General features: G+C 37.8%; 1 protein-coding gene across 2 annotated transcripts in view; it reads left to right on the top strand.

The window, feature by feature from the left end:
• The window catches only part of LOC126754240 (protein numb), a 126,008-nt gene that overhangs the window by 3,884 nt on the left and 99,331 nt on the right, over positions 1-22,793 (top strand). The window contains exon 1 of one of the 2 annotated variants that reach the window (XM_050466237.1): positions 7,130-7,148. The exons of the other annotated variant lie outside the window; for it this stretch is intronic. The gene's annotated coding sequence lies outside the window, so the exon portion shown is untranslated. Of the gene's footprint in view, positions 1-7,129; positions 7,149-22,793 lie in introns of those variants that run through there. 2 annotated transcript variants of the gene reach the window in all.

Genomic DNA, 22,793 nt, shown 5'->3' with positions numbered 1-22,793 from the left:
AGTCAAGAGTATAAGGATTTAAGAATTATCCATGAAAACAGAATGACAGAAAAGTTTAAGGTAAAGAAAAATATGTATGTATATTTTAGAAGTATGGAGTTGATTATACTCATCTCTCAACTCTCATAAAATGATTTTCAAAACTGATTTTTTTTTTAAATTTTTTGTAACTGTAATTATAAAGCTAAAATATAATTATCTGATTGAAAAAACCTCCAATGTTCCACAGTCTGCAGACTTTCAGGTCAAAGATTGGCAAAAACGTTAAGATATTAGCGGAGCTCTCGAAAATGGAACTACTTACTTAGCATCCTTTTCTTTATCAGCAGTTTTTTGATAACACTCAATGGAGTCACTTCAAGAAACCAGCTAAGAGTTCCATACTTCTTCGAATCTGCAATTGAACTATTGCCGTCAGAACTTCAATATATATATTATAATTGTTTATAGTCCCCAAAGAGGCAAGGGTTAGGGTGTTTCATATTTGAGCAGCTTTATTAGATTTATCTAGTGGTTACTCCAAAATTTAATAAGGTCAGTAAAGATCGCGTGGCTTTTCATCTCGTATATTGGATTTGTCCAAATCGATTTGCTACTCAGTGGAACCATAAAATCAGTTAAACATCGTAAGACCTTTCGTTCCTGTTTAACTTGGTTAAGTGGTAGATGTGGAGATACCAATGGTTCCGATCGTAAAAGATTCCATACTCTTCTTTTTGTTATGACGATGTTTCTTCATCTACATTTATTTGCTAGTTATAGTTATTCCTAATCTAAAGTATATCCCCGATTTTTACATAAAGCCTTCTGAATTTACTGAAATGAATATTTACTGGAAAAAACTTCGTGCTTGCAAAACTCTCTGAGTAAATTTGACCATGCAGTTTTGCAGATAAATTAGCTCTAGCTGCTTTTGAGTTCATCATAATTTGGTGAAGTAGTGAACGAAAGGAAGTTCATGAGATCTAGTGGACTAGCGATAGTACCATTGTAAAGTTGTAATATTTGACGAGATAAATTAGGTCAGGAGGTTATCCTCAGTTGACAATGAAGTGGCTTTCCTTATCCTCGTCAATTAAAGAGAGCCACGCTATGTAAATCCCGAGTAGCAAGCCACTCACTGGTTCTTACATCCAATAAATTCCGAGCTCCAACCAACCTCTGTTCCACACTTCCTAAAAACTTCATCTCTACTCTCAAATGAAGAATCATCGAACATTTATCAGTCCTTCGCCTGCTTATACACCTTATACTATATAATATAAAATCTATTTTGTATTTCTAATAAATGTGTAAAAACAAAGTCACTTCAAGGAGCTAATGAATGCATAGACTCGGCTATTTGCATACTAATATCTAAGCATGTATGCGTTTGTATCTTGACGTTATGTAAATTCCCTTTTTGTTGCTGGAAACTCCACTTCGTGGCCTCTTTTTCACGTCAGCTTCGATTGAACTCTCCTGCTTTGGCTAATGTATGCATTTGCATTTCTCCGCGCCACCTCTTGGTATCAGAGTACCAACAGTACCAACAGTACCAACAGTTTCCATTGGCGACACATTTATGTATATTGTTGGAAGACTCTCCACCTCCTCCCCTTTATTTGGTCTCACGAAAACAGCAGCGACACCGCCGTAAATTTGCTTGTTTTTCGTCTACCTTATTTCTTCTTATAATTTCCTCACTCATTTGCGCCGGCTGTTGTTTGCTTGGAACACTCTCCCACACCTTCTTCACTCTCCTTATCAACGGATCGCTCAACAATCAACATATCAAGCGCCAAGCAGCACTCGTCACCCTTGCAGGTAGTGTGGAGCCAAGCCAACGCCGCTACCTTTATGTAAATATTGGTTCCTTCATCGCTCCCATTAGTCCCTCCTACACTACAACAAGAGAGGCCGCGTAGTTTGTAGTTTTTAATTTACTTTTCTTTTTCTTTACTATTTTTTTTTTTTTCTGTTTTGGTCTCACTCCCCCTTCTCTAATTTAATTAGCGCACACTAGCTACAACTGCGAAATTTTGTCCCTGAAAATGTGTGAAATGAAATGTTTTGCCGCAAATGAGTTACGAGGCTATCGTTGTGCTGCAGTAATTTCGAGTTTATGTGGACTCGGCGGCAATCAGCAAGCAACATATTGCGAAGGCAAGTAAGTGATTTCTTGATAGTTGGCGGAAGCGAAGTGTGAGTAGGGGAAAATATTGAAGTTGTTTGTTAATTACTCACTCTTCTTTATGGTTTCTGTGCTTATATTTTGCTAAGTTGGGTCACGTTTTATGAGATGTAAACGAACTTACTACGAACTTAAGTAGTTCTAGTCGGTTCTTAATATTTAGCATTTCCTAAAGTAGGAGTGAGGAGCGTCCAAATGGGTTGAAAACTACTAATGTGAGTAGCGTCCAACAGGCTTGAGTTCTGTGACTAGTTGTCGAGAAGCTCTAAGTTTAACGACATTGTCGTCCATCGTTTCTTTTCAGCAAGGAAATCATATACGAGATTTATCTTAAGAAATTTCTGGGTTGGTTGCGTAAAATTAGAGGTTATGACTTTGTAAAACTGTTATGCTTTGAGACCAGGCAGATCAAAAGATATATCCATCGGCCTAGTGGATCTTTAGATTTTATTTAGTACCTAGTTGTCAAGAAACTCTGAGTGAAGTTACTTTGTCGTTCATTGTAATCTTTTTCTGAAGGGATGTGAGAGTTATTCTTAGAAATTACCAAGTTGATAGCAAGAAATTAGAGATTAAGACTTCGTAAAGTTGTTAACCTTTGCAACCAGATGGGTTAAGAGATTAATCCATCGGCCTTGTGGATCTTTATCAGGCTGCATCATGAAGATGTCGAGCACAAAACAAATAAAAAATCTATGAAGCCGAAACGGACCTGGATTAATAACATCTTGGTTCCTGAAAGCACTTTAAAATGGATGATCGATGTCGATTTGACAATAACAGAAGTAAGATGTATTAGTTTAAAGGAAGGTTTTGAGGAAGCCGCCATTTTGAAAAATATCGAAATTTTGACTAGTGCTTCGAAGGAAGGTGTGTGACTGTGAAAGTGTATAACAGACTCAGAGAATCTGGGTTCTTAAAAGAACACATATATGAACAGAATCCAATGTGGTTTAACGTGGGTATCTGCCTAAGGAGGCTCAAATCCACGGTGTTTTCTATTGCTAGAAACACATAGATCAAAACAATGCGTTGATCAGCGCCCCAAAGTGTAAGTGTGTGCACCCACACTACACTCTGGAAGAACCAAGGTATGAGTGAAGCGAACTTCAGGGGCGGCTGCTCCCCGTGGTACCATGTTTTAGTCTTTGGTGTGACCTGTAGCCCAAGCTTGCGCTTAAGCTACTGCCAGTCGAGCCCCCAAAAATTCCGAGGAATTCTTAAGAACCCGACTGTATGATCTTTTTGTTATCCCTTCAATTTTAGTGTTTGTTATATAATCGCAAACCCATTCAATGAATTGATAGTATTTCAATATAGCACTTTTCTGACATCTCTGACCATGCCGACATTCAATAAACCAGACATGTGAATGTCGGACATAGTGCATTTGGATTTTAGTCGCCTCCTACGACAGGCATGCCTTACCGTGGGAATATTCTTATCTCCCTCCCCGCAGGGAGACATATATGAACACTCGGATATCCTCACACACTTTGATTTCATACCGGATTGCTTAGATCATTGGGTCACCAAACTGAACTCTAGCAGCTCCTTCTCTGCCCATATAACGACGAAGAAGCTTTGGGTGGGAAGAAGCCGTTGGAGCAGAGAACTTCAAACTGAACTTCCTTACGGATGGATCAAATCTTGAGGGGAAGGTTGGTGGGAGGCGCTCTCAGGCTTCAGACTTTCTGATTACTGCAGTGCCTTTCAAGCCGAGGTTGTAGCCATTAAAGTAGCAGTAAATATGCTGCTCCTTCAGAGAAGTGACCATTCACTCAGATAGCAGAGTGGCGATACTAGCATTGAACTCATTTGCAGTGCGTTCACGGTTGGTTGAGGAGTGCCTAACCTCGCTATTAATAGCATCGAGCGTTTTTGTGTTAAACTGGTATGGGTGCCGGTACCATAAATTGTGAAGCTGATGAGCTAACTAGAAAAGGCACCCTAGGACCACTGTCGGTAGAATGAGAGCGGGTCGGTGGTCCGGCATCTTCTTGTGTTGTACTACTACTGGGAATCTTACCAGACGCCAACTGCAGATGCTGTATAGAAGAAGATGAGGTGGAAACAAGGCTTAAACACTTGAGAGCGCATACCTTCAGACATCCCACCGAACTGGTGGGAATGGAAATTTTTGCAAATTTGTATTCGTTACTAAACGTTTTGCTAATTTATAAGTTCGAACAGAGGAGTTCTTCTTTTCTATGGCTTCACAAAGGACTACATTATTAGTCCACGTGTGCTCTTCGATCAGCCATCTAACGTAACCTATCCTCACTCATCTGTAGCAATAATACTTTGTTTTGGATTTGAAAATAATTTTTCTTTTATTAGAGATCTTACTGGAGATACAGGATCAAGGATATCAAATTTTTTTCAAAATAAGTCACAATTTTGTATAGCCTCTGGACATGTTGAAATTTACTTGAAAAAGCTGAACCAGGAATTCCTCCATTTCTTATTATGTTTTATATTATTTTTGGGGAAATAAGACGAACTTCGACTCTTCAATAAATCGACTGTTTTATAGGTCTTGAGCCTGAGTTACCTTGGTGAGCCAACTTAGGTAGCTGTAACCTACTATATGAACTAAGGATACTATTTCTTTAAAGATATGAGCGCTTCATATTAAGTGTTTTCGGTCGCTCAATAGTATTCACTCACTTTATGAACTTAACTTTGAAGACTACTAACTAAAAGCTAACCTAATATATAAAAGTTTTCTATACAGAGACCATTCATGTCTACTCTAAAGTAGCAGGAATTGTAGTTTAAAAAGTTATTGCTCTAAATCTTTTGCTACTTAGTTCAAGAAGTACCTAAAAACTCAAATAATAATCGCTTCTTAAAATTTTGACAGCTCTCTTTGAAAGCGTAAAATGAAGTAATAACATGAAAATACCGGTTGGAGGTCAATTAACTGCTACAACTCAGTTACTGCCTGCTTTAAACTCGGTTATTAAATATACTTATGCCATATTTCGCTTTCAAATCTCTTTCGGTGTTTAGCTTTATTTCACATTTCATACATTTTTCCATATAATTTTATAAGCATTTTGACTTTCTACTTTAGCTGGTGGGTTATTATTTCATCTTTATGACTCAAACGTTTGTATGTACCATATGTACATGTGTATATACATAATTATACATAAGTAAGACTCAACGCTGCAGCGGTAATTTAATTATTTACGCAAGACTTTCAGAATGCAAGCTTATTCCTAGATAAGTCTGGACATATGTGCACATTTACATACATATGTACTTGTATATACATACATACGAATACACGTGCTTGGTTTTATGTTTGAAAAGTTTATTTAGATATATTATATACTTAATGCAATAAAACAATACCGAGAGATTATATATAATAAAATCTGCTTAGCAATTCATCTGCATACGAGGGCAGTTTGATATATACGTGAAGTATTGCTACGGCACTAGTGAAACAATTTTTTCGGTTTTCCAATGCTTAGAATAACTAAGAGCCAGAAAGATTAACCGTCTTTAAGTACTCCGTTCTGACTCTATAAGATTCCATACACTTGTTATAAGCCTCGACTGGGATGGCGTTCAGTGGCTTTCATTGGATTACTTTTAATGGCTTCAATGAAGTCATGACGTATTTCCCGAAGCGAATTTTTCGGTATAGTTGTTAGCCTTTGCAACCATATGGGTCCAGAGATTAATTCATCGGTCAGGTGGATCTTTAGGGGAGGCTATATCATGAAGATATCGAGTCGAAAACAAACAAAAAATCTGTGAAGCCGAAATGGACCCGAATTTATCTCAGCTTGATTCCCGAATTTTTTAGTTTCAAATATAGGAAAAAATCACAAGAGCCAAATCTGCCAAATACGGTGGCTGAGCGATGACTCTCGTTTCGTGTTCGGTCAAAAAGTCAGTCACGATCAAATAAAACATATACAGGGTAAAATCTACGAGGATTTTCTGGCTACAAGTCTCTAATGTTTTTGGACATTTAGCTTCAAGTAGATGCCTCGAAATGGCATATCACGTTACTAACCATTGTGGAGTGAACCAACCACGGAGATCAAAGTAAATGAGCTTACCTTGTTTCTAACCGACTTTGACGTTGTTTCTTAAGTTCCGACTAATTTTCGGAGCGCCATTCACTAGATTGTTGGACAGTTTCAACGTCATACTCATATATATGTACATAAAGGTTGATCCAAGTAGAGGTACTTTTTTCATTAGCCTTTTTTTGAGAGATCACGCTTGAGTCGTGTCAAGCTGTCATGTTATTTTTCTTCAGTATAGTTTGACATTTCATCATGAAAAGACTTACACCTGAACAACGTTTACAAATCGTTCAACTTTATTACGAAAACTGACGTTCTGTAAAGAATATGTTTCGCGCGTTGGTGTGGTTTGTGGGTGGTGTGGTTGGTGGGCCGGTGGAATCATCGGTCCATATTTCTTTACAAAAATAATGCCGGTGAGAACGTGACCGTCAATGGCGACCGTTATGGCGCCATGATAACCGACTATTTGATGCCTGAAACTGAAGCTCGTGATCTCGGTGACATTTGGTTTCAACAAAACGACGTCACTTCCCACCCATCACAGCAATCAATGGATTTATTAAGAGAATACTTCGTTCAGCAGATAATTTCACGTTTTGGGCCGGTCGATTGCCCAATACGGTCGTGTATATCCCACCTTTAGACTTTCTCGCGTGCTAGTTACCAGTCGAAATGCTCTAACTAGTTATCGTAAATTGAACTCAACGGATGAACCATCTGAGACGTAGCCGCGACTAACATTTGAAAGAGATAATCTGCAAAAAATAAATGTCAAAGAATGTTCTTTCAAATGATAATAAATATTCCACATAAGATTTGAAGTTTCTGTTTACTTTCTTTTAAGGAAAGAACATCGAAATGGATCACCCTTTCGTTGTAGTTTAGTTGTAGATGAAGAGCCGTCAAATTGGTTGTCAAAGGTATGTCTGATACCTTTGTTACAAGACCTGAAATTCTATCGAGACCCCCTTCATTCAGAAAAAGTTTTTGCCTGTTGTGGTTAACATGATGAAGTCATTTTTGATCCATATTGGATTAAGATTCCGCGACCTTTTGAGTTCCCATGTCAGCGCGAGAAACCTTAACTTTATTTGGTCAAACTTGCAGTTATAGAGAGTGAGTTTCGACTCTGCTGATCTATATTATTAAGCAATCTATATTGTTCTACATCAGAGCTGTTGAAACCATCATTCGCAGTATTAAGTGCAAGATAAAGCCAGCTATTCCAGAAAACATTTTTTTTAATGAAATATCTATAACCAAAAAAACATCTTATTTGCTACTTCCCATTTTCACTTTATAAATATGCGATGAGTCATATTTTGCTGAGTTATACAACAACTCTGCTATAACCGCGTAAGCGGTGTCTACGGCTATAAAGAAGAAGAGCATACAACCACCGTGTCTATTAGAAACTTTCAAAATACCTTGAACTACTGCCACTAGCTATGCTAATAAAATAAAGCAACAACAATATTAAATATTGAAGCCGAGTTTAGAAGCGTTCTCGCGTATTTAATTTCATGTTACGTATTCTTTAATATTATTTTTCCTGGAGAGCAAAGCATTTAACTGATGAAATCAAGTCTTTAACATTCAACTGACTTAAATTTGTTGCTGCTGTTTACTTTGCAAGAAGTCTTTGTGGTTAGCTGGCAGTAAGCCATAATTAATCATATTATGTACCCGGCCGCGGTTTTTGTTTGCAGAAATCTTTTGTTGGTTGTTTTACGTTCATTTGATCTTCCGCCCAATTTTTTTTCTTCGCAGATAAAGATTTCGCTTAACTAAATGGAAATTAATTTGTGCTTTTAGACTAGGAAATTGCCGGAAAAGGTTATGGTTTCTTGGAAAATCGTGTATTTTGTAGATGTGATTAGACCTCGATTGGTCTAAATAGCTTTCGAAGTTCTCACTTTTCTTAATGTTTTTATAACAGTTTTAGTTTGAGTCATAGCCCATGCTTCCATACTGTAATTTCTGAGCATAAAAAGTCTTTAAGTAAGTTGTTTAGTGTTAGATATTGACTTATGCCACAGTCAATACCTCAGCAAGCAATTTTAGAGGTATTACCGGTGTATGCAGCTTGAAAATATAATTATACACATAAGTAAGTTCAGTATCTGAAGAAAACAGAAGTTTCAATACTTGAAAATACGCTCTTGGGTATACTTTTCGAAAATCCCGAAATTTTGGGATTCATAAAATCATTCTCATTAATCGAAAATTTCACTTTTACGGATCCTGTAGAAATACGGTAGTAAAATTTTGCTATCCCGAAATTACGGGATTCATAAAAGCACTCATACGAGTAACAAGAATCTAGGTTTTAAGCATCTCGAAGAAATACGGTAACAAAATTTTGCAATCCCGAAATTTCGGGATTCATAAAATCACCACTACGAATAAATTAGTTATAATTTTAAGCATCTCGAAGAAATACGGTAGTAAAAATTTGCAATCCCGGTATTTCGGGATTCATAAAAACACCAACACAGATAAAAAAAACTAAGCATGTCGACAAACACGTTAGCAAATTTTCACAATCCTGAATTTATGATATTTAGGTTTTAAGCATCTAGAAGAAATACAGTAGCAAAATTGTTCAATCCCGAAATTACGGGTGTCATTAAATCATTCATACTCACAAAAATATATTTTTAACCATCCCGAATAAATATGGTAATAAATCATTTCAATCTCGAAATAATCCGGAAAAACTATGGTATGTATTATGATAAAAAATTTTAGTTTCATACATTCCAGAAAGATAATTTTATTTTAATGGATCATAAAGAAATACAGTTGAAAGATTTTAGAATCCCGAAATTACGGGGTTCATAAAACCAATCATACAAAAAATAATAATTTTTAAGTATCCCGACGTAAAACGATAGTAAAATTTTATAATCCCGAAATTACGGGTTTCAAAAAATTACTCATATGAATAAAAAATCATAATTTTAAGCATTTCGAGCAAACACGGTAGTAAAATTTTTCAAACTCGAAAATTTTTCGTTGGAAAATTTTCAATCCCGAAATTTCGGGATTCATAACTCAGCCAAAACGTATAAAATTATAGTTTTATGTAACTCGAGGAAATGCGAAAGAAAATACTCGAATCCCGAAATTTCGGGATTTATAAATCATCATTCATAATAAAGTTAAAATTAGTTCATTTAGCTTCATAAATACAATTATTACCAAACATATACAGGCAATCTGTTTAAGGTCAACCCTTTCATCCAATTTCTAATATCTTTTGTATGCCTTTTTCTTCCTACAAAATTTTATTGTAATCACGAACCTATTTCTGGTTTATTTATAGACTCTTCATTTTATTTGTTTTTCATTTTATTTGCGTTTATTTAAATTGCATTTGACAGCAAACGCTTAACAAAGACATATCCACATATGAATACGCCGTTGATGCTTGCTCCCACAACTTTGGATTTATAAATATTTACACACACATACACATACATATGCATTAGTCCATATGACAATAAAATCGTTCAATCTCAATTGTGCGATTATTGCAAGCGTAGCGCCCGAGCCATGCTTGAGCAACTGGACCGGGTGACACGCGCTGCTGCCAGGGACACATATACGCTTCTGTATAAGTGTGTGTGTGTGTGCCTCAGCAAGCGGGGTTTCACGCAAATTTGTTTGCTTTGATTGGCTTTTATTAATTTTGCCTTTGTGTGTGTGTGTGTGTTTAAGTCGTTGAGATGCTGTGGCTAACGCCGACGAGCAGCTGGACGGACAGTTCACTTGCCTTGCCTTTATAGTTTATATGAAAGCATATGTATGGGGACCGTGGGCGTTCCACGACAGCTTTGTGCACCGAATTTATTACTCTATTTTAATTCATTTGCATAGTATCTTCGCGCTCAGCAGCGAGCGTCTTTTGTCTGGCAACAAAGTAATTGAATTTCTGGATATTCATATGCTACACATTTCATAATTGTTTGGATTTCAACGCTTTTTTTTATCGAATTTATGAACTCAAATTGTTTTGTGTGCCACACAGCTTCACATGTGTTTATGCTCGTATGTCCGTCTTTCTATTATTGGACAATGTCACCGTCAAGTTATTTGATTTCTTCGCTCACGCGTCTGCGTGACCCTGCTCGGTCAGCACGCGCTTGGCGTTTGGCGCTTGCTATGTTCGTTTTAATTTGAGTTGATTAAATTTCAGCGACTTTTTCGGCAACTCGCTCGCCTTGGTTGCTTCTTTGGCGACGCTTTGCTGGCAAGTGTTTCAGATTTGAAACGAAAACTTTTGAATGCGTTAAGTGTTTATGATTTTAATGCAATTGTGCTAATGGATTCGATATATTTATGTCCATTTTTCAGTTCCATAGGGGGCCTGTCCATGCCATACTTGGAGTTGGGAAAGTGAACGGAATGCAAAATAACTTAACTGGAAAAGACCTTAGCTTAACCTACTTGAAAACTCAACTCACTGAGCTGAACTGAACTGAACTCAGCTCAACTCAGCACAATACAACTCAACTCAACTTAACAACTTAACTTGAAAAGACCTTAGCTCAAGTTACTTGAAAACTCAACTCAACTGAACTGAACTGAACTGAGCTGAACTCAGCACAATACAACTCAACTCAGCTCAACTGAAATGAACTAAATAGAACTCGCAACTCAACTCAGCACAACACAACTCAACTGCGTTGATTTCCTACAAACTGCGGGCTTGTCTTTCTTTTTTTCTTCTTTAGGTGCAAAGAAATCGATTGTTTTTCCAATAGAAGCATTTAGTAATTTATTAAAGTGCGATTGGGTTAAGCAATATGGCGTTGAAAAAAAATGTTGTAACATAAAAACCTCTCAGACGGTTTTGTGATTCTCTGAGTCGGTATTGTTTAAGTTTGATACCAAGATGGACATCAGCAAAGACAACAAATGTCATATTTTTCGATGAAAACAAAAAGCAAGCCAGACAAAAAAAGTTTGGGTAGTGGTTATGGTCCATAAGCCAACTATGCGTAATTTTAGTTTCGAAAATTCTATTCTGGTAATTCTGATGTCAAAGACCACGTTCTGGAAGTTCAGTTGTCGAAAATATCGATAATGTAATGGAAATCGAATCCATCATGTAAGCCCTGTGTAGATTTCCTACAAGCCAAACATTTCACAAAACCCCATTTGGAACCATTTAAAAAAATCTGAATACCCAAAGAAGTTTTATGTATGGCACAAATTAACGCAAAAGATACTTCATGGATCAAATTGTTTGTGTTTTTGAGCGCACTCTGGAAGAGTTTCTGATTTGTCTCGTAAGCGTCGTGCATCCGCTTGTACACACCAGCTACCAAGACTAGTCGAAAAGTCGAAAAATATGCTTCATCCAGCGAACGGGGCTCAAAGAAGTCTGTTCTATATGTTAGAAAGGTAATGGCCACGCTTTTGAGCGATTAATTCGGTGTGATTCACATCGACTACTTGAAGAAGGATGAACCATTCATATGGCTCTACTATGCACCGGCTCATACCGGCTAATTTGGTTGACTTAGGCTACGAACTGCTGACCCATCCAAAGTTTTTTCTACTTTCTTTGGTTTATTTTCAAACTTGAAAAAGTTACTCGGCGGATAGAAATTTAAGTCGAAAAAGGATGTTATCGTCGCCACAATTAAGTTTGCCACGAAATTTATATTTATAGAAATGATCACCGAGTCGATTAGCCATGTCCTTCTGTGAGCGTATACGTGAAATTGTTCTTTAGTTTTTGAGATATCGATGTAAAATTTAAATCGGGATCCATTTCGAGGTGCCCAACACCGAAATTTTACACTTAATGGGAAATGTTTATTATCATTTGAAAGAACATTCTTTGGCATTTCTTTTTTAAAGATTATCTCTTCCAAATGTTGGTCGCGGCTACGTCTCAGATGGTCCATCCGCTGAGTCCAATTTTCGATGACTCGTTCGAGCTTTTCGACTGGCAACTGGCAAATGCGTGATGTTTTGCTCCAAGGCCTGTGCCGGAGCGGTATTGACCGCATAGACTCCAGGTTTTGAAGTGTTCTATCAATAAATCCATTGATTGATGCGATGTATGAAAAGTGGCGGCGTCTTGTTGAAACCAAATGTTGACGAGATCACGAGCTTCAATTTGAGGCATCAATAGTTAACATGGCGCGATAATGGTCGCCATTGACGGTTACGTTCTCACCGGCATCATTTTTGAAGAAATGTGGACCGCTGATTCCACGAGCTCGCAAGCCACGCCAGACCGTTGTATTTTCTGGATGAAATGCCAGGTCTTGATTCTCATCAGGTTTCTCTTCGTCCCAAATGCGGCAAATTTGCTTGTTTGCATCACCAAGAACCAGAAATGGGCCTCATCGTTGAAAAAAATTTGGCTCGAAAACTTCGGATCTTTTTGGAACTTTTTAAGAGCCGAAGAGATGTCACTTGGGAAGGTCGAGCGGCTGATTTTGTACGCCTACCATACGTCAGTCTGAGTTGCTGCGAACGGTGCCGAATCGACTCTCCACGGTCTGTGTACGTGTACACTCTCAGCTACGGCTGCTACAATTTCTCCACTCCATGCTGCACGTGGTCTATTCAGTGAAATATTATCCAAAATGAATGCTGGTTCCCAAGATGAATGAAGGTGTTGCGAATAATAATTTTGTTGACCATAAATTGAGCGAAGGCCGCGAAATATATTCTTGATACGTGAAATTTTGCAATAAAGTTGAACGATTTTTAAAAGTTCTTCAAATTCTTCTGATGCGACCACTATATTAAGGTATTATAGTTTCGGTGCAGCCGAAGTTGACACATTTTCTTGTTTTTTTTTTGTGCTTATAATCTTACTTATCAGTCGGAAACAAATAATCATTGGCAGGCTAAGTCATTATATACCTTTGGTAGTTGAAGATAGAAAAATGAGTAATTTCCATATTATACTCGCCATTAATAAAATGATTTTATTATTGCGAAAATCTTATCTTTATGAATTTCCTTAGAATTTCGCTACCTTATGCGCTCATATTACATTTAATCTAACCACTTCAAGCTTATCCCGCGCGGATTCATCTAAATACCAGCGCAGTGGTGCTTGTCATGCCTTTATCACCCAAGTTAATGCAATTTCTTTATCTTATGCAACTTTTTATTGCCCTGCTTGCCCTTGCACTGCACCATTGCATTTCTGCTGATGCTCGTGCGCCACCACCTATCTCTTCCATAATTTTTCATTTCGTAAGGATATACGCAATCACGTCGCAAAAATGCGCTACAACAACACACTCCCTTTTTATGTTGAAGTATATGTATATAAAATTTTTATTACAGCCATTGCTTGCCACCAGCGCGTCCTTCAACTCTGAATTCACGCTGAATTCAAGACGTTAAAGCGTTCCGCTATTATCTTCTTCGCACTGCACACACGCAACGGAAGCGGATGTCGTGGGCATCTGGTTGCACGCACACACACATATATAAATACGTATCTATCGCTTCTTTACCGTTGCGCATTGGATAAAATGTCAAATGTTGCTTGTCATTCGAGTTTGAGAACTTTTCCCCTGTCGCTGCGCCCACTTAACAAGCGCTGTCCTCTTAGCTGCCCAAAACTGCAACTTGAGTTGGTAAGATAATCGGAGCAGCGGCCTTGCGGTTCGCCGAGTTGTAAGCTCGATATACACATATATATTAGGTATGTACGTATATATATTAACACATACATATACATACGTAAAGCTCTGCCACCAACCCAATGAAAACTTAATGCAGCTTCATGGCAATGCACTTAAATTCGCACTAAATCTTGCAAGATTATTCTTTTATGTAGAATGTGGTATATCCATATAACCTGCTTTAACTTTTGGTCTCGGCAACGCGTTAGCCTGCGTTCTTCATACGCATTACGTAAATATATTTGCGTAAATATGTAACAGTGAATGTACATATACTAGGGTGCTTCAAAAATTTCAATTTTCTTTTCAACAATTTTCATCATAAATGTTCCTATTTGATGTAGAAGCAGGACAAGACGTTAATTTCGTCTGCACCGAAGCTATAATTCCACCTGACATTTCTTATATCATCTTCATTCGACGAGAATCACTTCCCAGCGAACATTCTTTTGTGATCTGAGAACAGGAAATAGTTGCTGGGGGTCAGAAAACGGTGAATGCGGAAGCAATTCGAAGACAAATTAAAGGATTTAGGCCATCGTTTTTACTGACTTGTCGCATGATGCACTGGGTTAGTGAAACAACACTTTCTTTTTCTACAAATGCATTAAATTTGCGGCTATTTTGTCCCTAAAACGTTACAATAATATTGTACAATAGTCACTGGTATTTCCTTTTTCAAGTTAGTCAATAAAAATTATTCCATTCGCATCTCAAATTACAGACGCCATAACCTTGCCAGCCGACTGCTGCGTTTTTCCAAGCTTTGGAACGGGTTCATTGTATGCAGTCCACTCCGATGACTGTCGATTGGACTTCGGATTGAAATAATGGCGTCATATTTCATCCATTGTCAAATATCGACGCGACAACTCAAGTTTATTACGCTTAAACATCTTCAAAGCCTGCTGTGAATCATCAACTCGTCGTCGTTTTTGGTTAAAAGTAATTTCGCGCGGCAACCACTTTGAACAGAGCTTTCTCATACTCAAATATTCGTAAAAGATACGATGTATGTACATGTTCAGTTCTTCTCTTTAGGCTGCCTGCTCTCACAAACAACTTGATTTTGCGGCCATTCGAAATTATTTTATGGACTTTTTTGATGTTTTCGTTGGTAACCATCTCGTTTGGACGTCCACTGCGTTTCCGGTCTTCGGTGCTCATTTTACCACGTCTAAACTTGGCATACCAACCTTTGATTTTCCTAAGGCAGTGTTCGAAAATTCGTCATCAAGCCAAGCTTTTCCTTTAACTGTATTTTTTCCCTTCCAAAAGCAATATTTTACTAAGACGGGAAATTCCTTTTTATCCCATCTCTTTCACAATAACAAAAGTTACTTCATTCAAAATGATATATAGTAATTCACAAACTAATGATGCTGACAGCTGTCAAATTTAAACTCCGCCGTTCGAAGCTTAGAGATAAAGATCATATGGATTCAATTGTAGTAGTGCCATCTATTCGGCAGGCCGGACTCTTCATTGGCCTGGTACATACAATTGAGCTTTTCCAAAACTCCAAGACAAAGTAGTATTACCTTTTCAGGAAGATAAAAATTACTAAATTTTAAATAAAAAATGTTTAAGCTCCCTAATGTTGACATGCATATATTCTAACACTTTGCTTTGAAATTCGATTTAGACATTTAGCACGTTCGGACTTGTCTTGATTGCAATAAAACAACAACCACAGCAACATATGTTTTCCAGCATCACCTAGTTCTGCTTTGTGGTTACATGAATTACTCATCAGCGGTACGTGCGTGAAGCGGTAACCGGTTACTATTCGAGTGGGATGCTTCCTATTCTTATACAGTTGAACTTCCATAACACGAACTTCTAGAGCTCAAAGTTTTCCATAACTCAAACTCTTGAATTGGCAATAGAAGTCAGATTTCATACAAATTTCCTTCTATAACTCGAAGCCTCTCTAACTGGAAGTTGTTTTGTGGATTATGGTGATTCGAGTTAGGGAAACTCAACTGTATATGTATGTGTAATATATGCTATTTATATAAATACAAGGTCTGTCGCAAAAGAAACAGAACTTTTCAAATATAACTATTTCTGGTGGCACCACCTATTGGTGGGTATATGAAATAAAAAGTTTGATCTCTTGTTGACATTTCGTACAAATTTTAAGACAATTGGATAACTACAATCGATGTTATCGATCAAAAAGTGACAGCAGCTTTTGGTCATCGGTCGTAAAATGCAAAGAGCAAATATTAAATTTTGTTTTAAACTTGGGAAAACGTTTACTGAAACATTTCAAATGATGAAAAAAGTTTATGGTGATCAATGCCTATCCCGTAGTAATGTGCATGAGTGGTTTAAGCGATTCCAAGAAGGTCGTGAGGACCTCTGTGACGATCAGAAGTCGGTCGTCTTCAGAAGTCAAAAATAAAGGCAATGCTGATTTGTTTTTACGATTCCGAGGGTATTGTACACCGAGAGTTCGTTCCACCTGGCCAAACGATCAATGCTGTGTTTTACCTTAGTGTTATGAAGCGTCTTTTGTCACGCATTCGTCGTGCTCGACCACAATACCGTGAGGCAGGGTCCTGGCGCCTGTTGCACGATATTGCGCCGTGTCATCGGTCGACGCTTGTCACTGATTTTTTGACAAAAAACTCCATATTAACCATTAAATCACTCACCCTACTCATCTGATCTGGCACCCTGTGATTTTTACCTATTTGGAAAACTTCATTTGCCCATGAAAGGACACTGGTTTCAGGACATTTCAGCTATCCAAAAGGCGACGACCGATATTCTCAAGAGCATTCCGAAAAATGACCTTAAACACTCATTTGAAATGCTAATTGACCGGGCTAAACGCTGTATCGAAGCACAAGGAAACTACTTTGAATAAAAAAATATAACTTTTGAAAAATATTAATTTTTTGTTTTTTTTTTTTTAACAGTCCTGTTTCTTTTGCGACAGACCTTGTTTATAGCTGTTTACATATGGTGCTTTTACGCATCAAACTCACAGAAAAAAATTCTTTAAACACAAAAACCGTTTCAGGTCTCTCCATCTGATCTCTCCAAAGGAGTGGAGGTCTTCTTCCTTTTCCTCTGCTTCCACCGGCGGGTACTGAATCGAAAACATTCAAAGCAGCAACGTTCTCTTCCATCCGGACAACATGACCTAGTCAGCGCAGCCGCTGTCTCTTAATTCGCAGAACTATGTCAATGTCATCATATATCTCGTACAACTCATAGTTCCATCGACTGTGGTACTCGCCGTTGCCAATGTGCAAAGGGTCATAAATCTTCAGCAAAAATTTTACTCTCGAACACTCCTAAGGCCGACTCAGCAGATGATGTCATTGTCCATGCTTCCGCCCCATATAGCAGGACGATAATGATGAGGGACTTGCAGAGTTTGGTCTTTGTTCGTCTCTTCTTTACTTTTCAATTGCCGACTCAGTTCAAAGTAGCACCTGTTGGCAAGAGTCATTCTCCGTTGGATTTTTAAGCTGAAGAAATCCAGTATTTTTGCATTAAATTAAGGATTTTATTTAGCCTAGTTCCAATTTGGTTCACATATGCCATTTTGCATACTAACTTGTTGCCATCTTAAATGTAATTTGATAGTGTCACTGTTTTCTATATTGAAAAAAAACTAGACAGTCGATTTTTGGATTTTATACCTCTCTTAATGCGCTTGGTCCCAGCTCAGGACTGTGAGATGGATGCATAAGAACATTCCTGCCAAGCTACCGGTGCATCTACCGAGAAATTTCAATGTGTTTCGTCTGGTTGTCTTGTTGGAACAATATTTCTCTTTTGTTGACCAAAATTTAGAGTCTTAAGAGCGATTGTTAAAATAAAAGATTATCATTAGATTCCAATTACGAATTTAGCAGTATGGGGGTAGTTGGTATATCCTTACCTGCTTTACCCATTAGGTTAGGTTAGGTCAGTCTGGTAGGCCAAAGAGCCTCGCATATACCAGTTTTGGTCCTTTGCGATGACAGATGAAGTTCAGTTACTAGATCCATGGGGAGTAGTCATCCCTTACCCATTAAATACATAACAAAATCTTTCTAACCGTGTAATTATCCGCTTCAGAAATATATCGATTTTGTTAAAATTGTTTTTTGCGTCAACTTCTGTGGCACCCATTTCATTGGATAATTTCATAACCTTATTTGTATAAGTTTATACCCTTATAAGGGCCTTTTGATTCGCAAGTTATTTCATGACATCTCAACAAATTGTTATCCTTATCGTGTATGTATAATCTGATCTACTCATACCTTATCTGACTTGGTAGTCCGTTTTTTTTTATTTACCTCAATAAACAATTATTTGTATCCAAATTATAATTCTAAACAATACCAACCACGATTTCTTGGATCAGAAAAAAGTGGATGTAAGCACTGCGATCCGTTGTCTATTGTGCTCTCCGCTCTTCACAAACCTTTAACACTAGTATTCTAATAAGTTTGAGCATCGTGTATGGGGTTATAGAATTAATGTGCTCTCGACTTGAATTTCTATAAACGAGGCTTTTAATCCTTTCACTTTTATGTCGCATAAACGACTCTGTAGAGTCCAAACCCATGCTGTACAAGTACATCTGCCTCTTAAATTTACAGTAACCTGTTTATGGTGCCGCATGTAACATAATCTTACCGCGGCGAGTTGGATGAACGACTTAAATCGTTTAGGCCTATATTCTCCAAACAAAGGTTTTACTCGTCCAGAAGCTTGCAGGCAATGTGGTATCTCTTCCTTTTTCTTTACGAAATTTGTTCTCTATGGCAATCATGGTCCCATCATAGCTATATATTTTTCGATGTTTTAAGAAATAGTGGCTTATATTTATCCCACCTCGCTGAAGTCGAAAAAGTCGAGTTCGAGTTATTAGCTTAAAAGAATTCTAACGCTAGATCCAATTAGCCTTTTTTTGACAGATCACGTATGAGTCGTGTCAAACTGTCATGTTATTTTTGTTCAGTATTGTTTGACGTAACATCACGCAAAGACTTACGACTGAACAACGTTTACAAATCGTATGTGACTTGCTTTATTATGAGAATTCACGTTCTGTAAACTTATGGTCAACGTAATCGACATACTGAATAATATTCAACCGAATAGACCAGTAAAGAAAATATAGAAGCTGAGAGTGCACACGAAGACCGTGGAGAGTCGATTCGGTGACGTTCGCAGCGACTCGGACAGACTTATGAAACGACTTGGTGCATTTTACGACGATATCTTAAATTGAAAGCGTACAAAATAGAGCTTGTGCAAGAACTGAAGCCGTTCGACCTTCCCAAGCGACAACGCTTCCCTCTATGGGCTGTAAAGTTCCAAGAAGATCCGACGAGCCAAAAATTGTTCAGCGATGAGGGTAAATCTTTGTCAATGGGTATGTAAACAAATAAAATTGCTGTATTTGTAACATTTCCCGTGGGGATATCTAAAGTCAAATGTCTATGCGGACAATCCCACTTCTATCCAGGGCTTGGGACAAAACATCACGCGTGTCATACGCTAGTTACCAGTAGAAATGCGTAAAAAAAAAAAACATATGGACCATTTGAGACTCAGCCACGGCCAACATTTGAAAAAGATAGTCTCAAAAAAATAATTGTCAAAAAATGTACTTTCGATTGATAACAAACATTCTCCATTTAATTTGAAGTTTCTGTGTTTTTTCTTTAATGAAGTAGGGAATATCGAAATGGATCACTTATTTGTAGCCAATTATACCATTCTAATGAGGAAGCAGTATTAGTTGAAGCCTGCCGATTAAGGTGGTCGCTGAGAGAGTTCAAATATAGCGAACTGAGTAGTGGCGAATCGAAGCCAATGTACAAGTATGTAGATTTTTCATCAGAAATTGGTTTCCACCAACTTATCAAATAATTGTGAGTACGTTCGAATATGATTTTGAATATGTAAGAGCTAAATTGTAATACAAACATTCAGACATAATTTAGTCAAAGCCCGAAGTGTTACAAATTAGTTAAACAATCCTTTGGAAGGTCTAAATGTTGTCAACTAGATAAAGGGTCCGGCACTCATAAGTGTACAGTGTAACAAATTAAAAAAAACCATAAATTCGGTTTGGAAAATTATTTTTATTTATTTTAAAGTACAAAATGTTTGAAAGTAATCATAAATTCAGGACCAATTCACTTTTGCTCGATATGACCACCTTTTGCCTTAACTATGGCCTTGAGACGGTCAAAAAACGAATCACAAGCTGCCCGAATGTGACTTGCCGGTATTTTGGCCCACTCACGGACAATGGCTTTCTTCAGCATCTCGAGACTGGTGTATTTTTTACTCCGGACCTTGCTCTCCAAATGGCCCAGAGACAATAATCCATTGGATTCGCATCTGGTGAATTCTAAAGACATTGTGTGGTCGTAATGAAGTTCGGAACGTTGTTTTTCAGCCATTCTTGGTTCACTCGCGCTTTGTGAGACGGCGCTGAGTCTTGTTGAAACGTCCATGGTTTGCGCCCGAAATGTTTGTTTGCCCACGGCTTCAAAGCAGCCTCCAGAACACTTTCCCGATAATATGTCGCATTTACTTTGACGCCAGGTTCGATGAAAACAATTGGAGAGCGCCCATCTGCGGTGACAGCGGCCCAAACCATTATTTGTGGCGGGTTCTGCCTCCTGGTGGCTAACCGATGACTTAGATTCTCGTATGAACGGTCGGTCAAGTAAACCCTATCGGTTTGATAGTTTAGGAATTGCTCAATTGCTTCGCTCTCTCAAGTCTTACTTGTTCCTGCTTCGGTGTGTGGGCCTTTTGGAACTTGTAAGGCTTGACTTTGAGCTCATTTTTCAATATACGTCGGATGCTGCGGTCGGATATTTTCAGTTCTTAATCCATTTGATTGGCACTTCGTCGTGGATTTCGCTCAATACTTCGAACTGTCATTCAGCAAATTTATAAACAGCTGATTCCAGTGCGACAGTTGCGCGAACGGCCTGAAGTTCGTTACACTTCGAGTGCCGGACCCTGTACTTCATAGTGAGATTCCTGGAATTCTCACTCAGTAGATAGTAGCCTAACTAAGGTTGGTGGAGGTATTACATCTTAGAAAAATTTCCAAATTGACGACATAAAGTAAAAAGAGAGATATGTATCTCTTTCAAATCTATTTATAAATTCTTCCACCAATTCCATTTATAGATATCTCTACTTAACACTTTAATCTGCATTTTCATTTGTATATTCATTCGTACCGCGAGAGATATTATCAGCAAACCAAGTATTAGTAAATGGAAGGTAATTTATTACGCTTCTCTTGTGTGTTTAGCGCGACTTTTTTAGCACTCGCTCTTTAGTGGCAGCATTCTGCGGATTGTAAACACGCGTTGAATTTCGCAAAGCGTAAAGCCACATAAATGCAATGGATGGATTGCGTTTTTAATACGAATGTGTGGATATGCAATGCGTTGCCTCTGTTTAGATGCACCGCAAATGTTCATATGACTACAGTGTGGCGTGAAAGCATGTGTATTTACGTAATTTATTAGCTTGGAAAAAAGGAATTAAATGGGAGAATGTAAAAATGCATACAATTTTTATAAGGGAATTTAATAATATATCCATCGTCCCTATTGGGGAAACATTGAATACAATTTTTCTCCTATTGGCCAATTCACTGTATAGTTCCGAATTACGAATTTGACCGTAGAGTACCGCTGTACTATCTTTTGTGGGATAATGTGAAGTCACTTGGCGACGCAAATACGTCCGAGATGATTGACAACTTGGAAGAGACTATCATTACTGACTATTATTACTGATAAACGTCCCCAATTGCTGCCTTAGTTGATCAAATATTGTGCCTCTCGGTTGGAATTTATTCGAGTACCTTTCTTTCGCCTTTTTCTAATCTTCCTTTGCATAAATGCTGCTTCAGCTTTTTTATCCTTCTTTTGTCTTGTTAAGCTATTGATTGTATAGCTATGTCATGTAAGTGTCTTTAGTGGATTTTATTAGTAAGCAAGCTTTTACAAAGCGTGTTTTGTTAAAGCAGATGACATTGTTTACAATGGGATCAAACAAAGCCACAACAAAGCAAAGCATGTAACGAAGAAGGGAGAATAATGGTATTAACCATTCCTCTTTATCCGTAGTTAATTCAGTAAGCTCCTTTCAAATCTGTCTCTAGACTACTTCTCATCATATAACCACCCACAAATGTGTGTAGTTCACCACACCTCGATTATCGAAGAAAACTATCAACATAACCTTGATTTTTAACCTGCATTGATGTGGATTTCGACTTAGGCTCACCTTTGTCACGAGATTCGATCGATTAATTGTTGCCGAGTCGTAAGCATGAATTCAACACTCATCGCCAGTAATAATACGTCTCATGACATCCTGGTAGTCGGAAAGAATTGTTTCACAGACGTTAACGCGACGCTGTTTTTCGAGAAAATTTAGTGATTTTGAAGCCAATCGTGTTTTAACTTTTCTTAAGCCCAAATGATCTTTCAAAATGGTTTTCAATGACCCTTCCGCAATTTTAACGATGCCAGTAAGCTCAGTGACTGCTAATCGCCGATTCTCTAGCACCAGTTATTTTATTAAAGTGTTGATCAGCAGTTGATGTTGAAGGCCAGCCCGGACGTGTTTAGACGTCAACGCGTTCTTGACAATCTTTGAATAAAATATACCAATCTAAACCACTTGCTCGCGAGAAACAATTATCACCGAAAGGGTTTTCCTACACTCTGAACGTGCCGACACCGAAAATGTGAATCCGCATAAAAAATTTAATGGAAATTCTTTGTTGATTAATTTCACTCATCTTAAAAATCGCCGATTGCACTTTATGTACTTCAGAAAGACAAGCGTATTCTTAACACTAATGATTATTTTAATGTGACATTTGGC

This window comes from Bactrocera neohumeralis, chromosome 3 (assembly GCF_024586455.1).
Source record: "Bactrocera neohumeralis isolate Rockhampton chromosome 3, APGP_CSIRO_Bneo_wtdbg2-racon-allhic-juicebox.fasta_v2, whole genome shotgun sequence".
Lineage (NCBI taxonomy): Eukaryota > Metazoa > Arthropoda > Insecta > Diptera > Tephritidae > Bactrocera > Bactrocera neohumeralis.
The sequence above is the reverse complement of the archived record's forward strand: the minus strand, read 5'-3'. Positions and strand labels throughout refer to the sequence as shown.